Genomic DNA, 7,500 nt, shown 5'->3' on the forward strand with positions numbered 1-7,500 from the left:
CGGAGCTCCGGCCGCTTACCCCGGGCACTTCACCCGTCCCACACTCGCGCCCCTGGTACTCCGCTCCGGCCGCTTTGGTTTAAACACGGGAAATAACCGAGGGAGAAAGCTCACTCTATTTCATCCGATTTTCTCACATCTCTCCCTCTCGCCTGGCTGGAAGCCTCCGACCTCCCTGCTGGATGGAAATCACCGCTGCTGAGATTTTTCCAAGTGTTTGACGGGGAGAAGGCGCCGGGGAAGCGGCCGGAGCTCCGGCCGCTTACCCCGGGCACTTCACCCGTCCCACACTCGCGCCCCTGGTACTCCGCTCCGGCCGCTTTGGTTTAAACACGGGAAATAACCGAGGGAGAAAGCTCACTCTATTTCATCCGATTTTCTCACATCTCTCCCTCTCGCCTGGCTGGAAGCCTCCGACCTCCCTGCTGGATGGAAATCACCGCTGCTGAGATTTTTCCAAGTGTTTGACGGGGAGAAGGCGCCGGGGAAGCGGCCGGAGCTCCGGCCGCTTACCCCGGGCACTTCACCCGTCCCACACTCGCGCCCCTGGTACTCCGCTCCGGCCGCTTTGGTTTAAACACGGGAAATAACCGAGGGAGAAAGCTCACTCTATTTTATCCGATTTTCTCACATCTCTCCCTCTCGCCTGGCTGGAAGCCTCCGACCTCCCTGCTGGATGAAGCCCTGGGGGAAAGAAAAACAAATGAAATAGAGGAGGGAGGGAGGGAGGGAGGGAGGCTTTCTCCTGTTTTACCCTATTTTCATCCATTTTTCCCTCTCCCCTCTCTGGGAGCCTCCGATCTCCGCCTCTCGCACCTCCGCCAAGCACTGGTGACAGACATTAAAGGGGGCATGAGCTCCGTTTCCGCCCAGCCTTTGCCAGGCTGTCCATTTCACTGCCCCGTGGCCGGGGAGCGCCGCAACGGCCGCCGCCGAGCCGGTCACGGGCCCCCGGGCCCGGCCAAAGGGTGGACCCCACCGGTGCTCGGCCCCCACGCGCCCCACGGAGCCCCCGCTCGCGCCAGGCACCCCCGGGGCTCGGCTCTCGCTGGCCCCGACGGACCCGCCGCCCCTCCTCACCCTTGACAGACATTAAAGGGGGCATGAGCTCCGTTTCCGCCCAGCCTTTGCCAGGCTGTCCATTTCACTGCCCCGTGGCCGGGGAGCGCCGCAACGGCCGCCGCCGACCCGGTCACGGGCCCCCGGGCCCGGCCAAAGGGTGGACCCCACCGGTGCTCGGCCCCCACGCGCCCCACGGAGCCCCCGCTCGCGCCAGGCACCCCCGGGGCTCGGCTCTCGCTGGCCCCGACGGACCCGCCGCCCCTCCTCACCCTTGACAGACATTAAAGGGGGCATGAGCTCCGTTTCCGCCCAGCCTTTGCCAGGCTGTCCATTTCACTGCCCCGTGGCCGGGGAGCGCCGCAACGGCCGCCGCCGACCCGGTCACGGGCCCCCGGGCCCGGCCAAAGGGTGGACCCCACCGGTGCTCGGCCCCCACGCGCCCCACGGAGCCCCCGCTCGCGCCAGGCACCCCCGGGGCTCGGCTCTCGCTGGCCCCGACCGACCCGCCGCCCCTCCTCACCCTTGACAGACATTAAAGGGGGCATGAGCTCCGTTTCCGCCCAGCCTTTGCCAGGCTGTCCATTTCACTGCCCCGTGGCCGGGGAGCGCCGCAACGGCCGCCGCCGACCCGGTCACGGGCCCCCGGGCCCGGCCAAAGGGTGGACCCCACCGGTGCTCGGCCCCCACGCGCCCCACGGAGCCCCCGCTCGCGCCAGGCACCCCCGGGGCTCGGCTCTCGCTGGCCCCGACCGACCCGCCGCCCCTCCTCACCCTTGACAGACATTAAAGGGGGCATGAGCTCCGTTTCCGCCCAGCCTTTGCCAGGCTGTCCATTTCACTGCCCCGTGGCCGGGGAGCGCCGCAACGGCCGCCGCCGACCCGGTCACGGGCCCCCGGGCCCGGCCAAAGGGTGGACCCCACCGGTGCTCGGCCCCCACGCGCCACACGGAGCCCCCGCTCGCGCCAGGCACCCCCGGGGCTCGGCTCTCGCTGGCCCCGACCGACCCGCCGCCCTCCGCCTATCTCACCTCCACCCAGCGCTGGAGGCAGGCATTAAAGGGGGAATTAATCCCCTGTGTTCCATGCTCACTTCACCCAGCTCTCTGGCTCTCTGTCTCCCTCCCTCCCTCTTCTCTCCCCTCTCTGGGGGAGACTCTCACCGTCCCAGGCCTCATTCTCCCACCTCCACCCAGCGCTGGAGGCAGGCATTAAAGGGGGAATTAATCCCCTGTGTTCCATGCTCACTTCACCCAGCTCTCTGGCTGGCTGTCTCCCTCCCTCTTCTCTCCCCTCTCTGGGGGAGACTCTCAACCTCCCAGGCCTCATTCTCCCACCTCCACCCAGCGCTGGAGGCAGGCATTAAAGGGGGAATTAATCCCCTGTGTTCCATGCTCACTTCACCCAGCTCTCTGGCTCTCTGTCTCCCTCCCTCTTCTCTCCCCTCTCTGGGGGAGACTCTCAACCTCCCAGGCCTCATTCTCCCACCTCCACCCAGCGCTGGAGGCAGGCATTAAAGGGGGAATTAATCCCCTGTGTTCCATGCTCACTTCACCCAGCTCTCTGGCTGGCTGTCTCCCTCCCTCCCTCTTCTCTCCCCTCTCTGGGGGAGACTCTCACCGTCCCAGGCCTCATTCTCCCACCTCCACCCAGCGCTGGAGGCAGGCATTAAAGGGGGAATTAATCCCCTGTGTTCCATGCTCACTTCACCCAGCTCTCTGGCTGGCTGTCTCCCTCCCTCTTCTCTCCCCTCTCTGGGGGAGACTCTCACCGTCCCAGGCCTCATTCTCCCACCTCCACCCAGCGCTGGAGGCAGGCATTAAAGGGGGAATTAATCCCCTGTGTTCCATGCTCACTTCACCCAGCTCTCTGGCTCTCTGTCTCCCTCCCTCTTCTCTCCCCTCTCTGGGGGAGACTCTCAACCTCCCAGGCCTCATTCTCCCACCTCCACCCAGCGCTGGAGGCAGGCATTAAAGGGGGAATTAATCCCCTGTGTTCCATGCTCACTTCACCCAGCTCTCTGGCTCTCTGTCTCCCTCCCTCTTCTCTCCCCTCTCTGGGGGAGACTCTCACCGTCCCAGGCCTCATTCTCCCACCTCCACCCAGCGCTGGAGGCAGGCATTAAAGGGGGAATTAATCCCCTGTGTTCCATGCTCACTTCACCCAGCTCTCTGGCTGGCTGTCTCCCTCCCTCCCTCTTCTCTCCCCTCTCTGGGGGAGACTCTCACCGTCCCAGGCCTCATTCTCCCACCTCCACCCAGCGCTGGAGGCAGGCATTAAAGGGGGAATTAATCCCCTGTGTTCCATGCTCACTTCACCCAGCTCTCTGGCTGGCTGTCTCCCTCCCTCTTCTCTCCCCTCTCTGGGGGAGACTCTCACCGTCCCAGGCCTCATTCTCCCACCTCCACCCAGCGCTGGAGGCAGGCATTAAAGGGGGAATTAATCCCCTGTGTTCCATGCTCACTTCACCCAGCTCTCTGGCTCTCTGTCTCCCTCCCTCTTCTCTCCCCTCTCTGGGGGAGACTCTCAACCTCCCAGGCCTCATTCTCCCACCTCCACCCAGCGCTGGAGGCAGGCATTAAAGGGGGAATTAATCCCCTGTGTTCCATGCTCACTTCACCCAGCTCTCTGGCTCTCTGTCTCCCTCCCTCTTCTCTCCCCTCTCTGGGGGAGACTCTCACCGTCCCAGGCCTCATTCTCCCACCTCCACCCAGCGCTGGAGGCAGGCATTAAAGGGGGAATTAATCCCCTGTGTTCCATGCTCACTTCACCCAGCTCTCTGGCTCTCTGTCTCCCTCCCTCCCTCTTCTCTCCCCTCTCTGGGGGAGACTCTCACCGTCCCAGGCCTCATTCTCCCACCTCCACCCAGCGCTGGAGGCAGGCATTAAAGGGGGAATTAATCCCCTGTGTTCCATGCTCACTTCACCCAGCTCTCTGGCTGGCTGTCTCCCTCCCTCTTCTCTCCCCTCTCTGGGGGAGACTCTCACCGTCCCAGGCCTCATTCTCCCGCCTCCACCCAGCGCTGGAGGCAGGCATTAAAGGGGGAATTAATCCCCTGTGTTCCATGCTCACTTCACCCAGCTCTCTGGCTGGCTGTCTCCCTCCCTCTTCTCTCCCCTCTCTGGGGGAGACTCTCAACCTCCCAGGCCTCATTCTCCCACCTCCACCCAGCGCTGGAGGCAGGCATTAAAGGGGGAATTAATCCCCTGTGTTCCATGCTCACTTCACCCAGCTCTCTGGCTCTCTGTCTCCCTCCCTCTTCTCTCCCCTCTCTGGGGGAGACTCTCAACCTCCCAGGCCTCATTCTCCCACCTCCACCCAGCGCTGGAGGCAGGCATTAAAGGGGGAATTAATCCCCTGTGTTCCATGCTCACTTCACCCAGCTCTCTGGCTCTCTGTCTCCCTCCCTCCCTCTTCTCTCCCCTCTCTGGGGGAGACTCTCACCGTCCCAGGCCTCATTCTCCCACCTCCACCCAGCGCTGGAGGCAGGCATTAAAGGGGGAATTAATCCCCTGTGTTCCATGCTCACTTCACCCAGCTCTCTGGCTCTCTGTCTCCCTCCCTCCCTCTTCTCTCCCCTCTCTGGGGGAGACTCTCACCGTCCCAGGCCTCATTCTCCCACCTCCACCCAGCACTGGAGTCAGATCTTAGGGGACACTTTAATCCCTGTACCACCCTCACTTCACCCAGCTCCCTGGCTCTCTGTCTCCCTCCCTCTTCTCTCCCCTCTCTGGGGGAGACTCTCACCGTCCCAGGCCTCATTCTCCCACCTCCACCCAGCGCTGGAGGCAGGCATTAAAGGGGGAATTAATCCCCCGTGTTCCACCCTCACTTCACCCAGCTCCCTGGCTCTCTGTCTCCCTCCCTCTTCTCTCCCCTCTCTGGGGGAGACTCTCAACCTCCCAGGCCTCATTCTCCCACCTCCACCCAGCGCTGGAGGCAGGCATTAAAGGGGGAATTAATCCCCTGTGTTCCATGCTCACTTCACCCAGCTCTCTGGCTCTCTGTCTCCCTCCCTCCCTCTTCTCTCCCCTCTCTGGGGGAGACTCTCACCGTCCCAGGCCTCATTCTCCCACCTCCACCCAGCACTGGAGTAAGATCTTAGGGGACACTTTAATCCCTGTACCACCCTCACTTCACCCAGCTCTCTGGCTCTCTGTCTCCCTCCCTCTTCTCTCCCCTCTCTGGGGGAGACTCTCAACCTCCCAGGCCTCATTCTCCCACCTCCACCCAGCGCTGGAGGCAGGCATTAAAGGGGGAATTAATCCCCTGTGTTCCATGCTCACTTCACCCAGCTCTCTGGCTCTCTGTCTCCCTCCCTCTTCTCTCCCCTCTCTGGGGGAGACTCTCACCGTCCCAGGCCTCATTCTCCCACCTCCACCCAGCGCTGGAGGCAGGCATTAAAGGGGGAATTAATCCCCTGTGTTCCATGCTCACTTCACCCAGCTCTCTGGCTGGCTGTCTCCCTCCCTCCCTCTTCTCTCCCCTCTCTGGGGGAGACTCTCACCGTCCCAGGCCTCATTCTCCCACCTCCACCCAGCGCTGGAGGCAGGCATTAAAGGGGGAATTAATCCCCTGTGTTCCATGCTCACTTCACCCAGCTCTCTGGCTGGCTGTCTCCCTCCCTCTTCTCTCCCCTCTCTGGGGGAGACTCTCACCGTCCCAGGCCTCATTCTCCCACCTCCACCCAGCGCTGGAGGCAGGCATTAAAGGGGGAATTAATCCCCTGTGTTCCATGCTCACTTCACCCAGCTCTCTGGCTCTCTGTCTCCCTCCCTCTTCTCTCCCCTCTCTGGGGGAGACTCTCAACCTCCCAGGCCTCATTCTCCCACCTCCACCCAGCGCTGGAGGCAGGCATTAAAGGGGGAATTAATCCCCTGTGTTCCATGCTCACTTCACCCAGCTCTCTGGCTCTCTGTCTCCCTCCCTCTTCTCTCCCCTCTCTGGGGGAGACTCTCACCGTCCCAGGCCTCATTCTCCCACCTCCACCCAGCGCTGGAGGCAGGCATTAAAGGGGGAATTAATCCCCTGTGTTCCATGCTCACTTCACCCAGCTCTCTGGCTCTCTGTCTCCCTCCCTCCCTCTTCTCTCCCCTCTCTGGGGGAGACTCTCACCGTCCCAGGCCTCATTCTCCCACCTCCACCCAGCGCTGGAGGCAGGCATTAAAGGGGGAATTAATCCCCTGTGTTCCATGCTCACTTCACCCAGCTCTCTGGCTGGCTGTCTCCCTCCCTCTTCTCTCCCCTCTCTGGGGGAGACTCTCACCGTCCCAGGCCTCATTCTCCCGCCTCCACCCAGCGCTGGAGGCAGGCATTAAAGGGGGAATTAATCCCCTGTGTTCCATGCTCACTTCACCCAGCTCTCTGGCTGGCTGTCTCCCTCCCTCTTCTCTCCCCTCTCTGGGGGAGACTCTCAACCTCCCAGGCCTCATTCTCCCACCTCCACCCAGCGCTGGAGGCAGGCATTAAAGGGGGAATTAATCCCCTGTGTTCCATGCTCACTTCACCCAGCTCTCTGGCTCTCTGTCTCCCTCCCTCTTCTCTCCCCTCTCTGGGGGAGACTCTCAACCTCCCAGGCCTCATTCTCCCACCTCCACCCAGCGCTGGAGGCAGGCATTAAAGGGGGAATTAATCCCCTGTGTTCCATGCTCACTTCACCCAGCTCTCTGGCTCTCTGTCTCCCTCCCTCCCTCTTCTCTCCCCTCTCTGGGGGAGACTCTCACCGTCCCAGGCCTCATTCTCCCACCTCCACCCAGCGCTGGAGGCAGGCATTAAAGGGGGAATTAATCCCCTGTGTTCCATGCTCACTTCACCCAGCTCTCTGGCTCTCTGTCTCCCTCCCTCCCTCTTCTCTCCCCTCTCTGGGGGAGACTCTCACCGTCCCAGGCCTCATTCTCCCACCTCCACCCAGCACTGGAGTCAGATCTTAGGGGACACTTTAATCCCTGTACCACCCTCACTTCACCCAGCTCCCTGGCTCTCTGTCTCCCTCCCTCTTCTCTCCCCTCTCTGGGGGAGACTCTCACCGTCCCAGGCCTCATTCTCCCACCTCCACCCAGCGCTGGAGGCAGGCATTAAAGGGGGAATTAATCCCCCGTGTTCCACCCTCACTTCACCCAGCTCCCTGGCTCTCTGTCTCCCTCCCTCTTCTCTCCCCTCTCTGGGGGAGACTCTCAACCTCCCAGGCCTCATTCTCCCACCTCCACCCAGCGCTGGAGGCAGGCATTAAAGGGGGAATTAATCCCCTGTGTTCCATGCTCACTTCACCCAGCTCTCTGGCTCTCTGTCTCCCTCCCTCCCTCTTCTCTCCCCTCTCTGGGGGAGACTCTCACCGTCCCAGGCCTCATTCTCCCACCTCCACCCAGCACTGGAGTAAGATCTTAGGGGACACTTTAATCCCTGTACCACCCTCACTTCACCCAGCTCTCTGGCTCTCTGTCT

This window comes from Epinephelus lanceolatus, chromosome 19 (assembly GCF_041903045.1).
Source record: "Epinephelus lanceolatus isolate andai-2023 chromosome 19, ASM4190304v1, whole genome shotgun sequence".
Classification (NCBI taxonomy): domain Eukaryota; kingdom Metazoa; phylum Chordata; class Actinopteri; order Perciformes; family Serranidae; genus Epinephelus; species Epinephelus lanceolatus.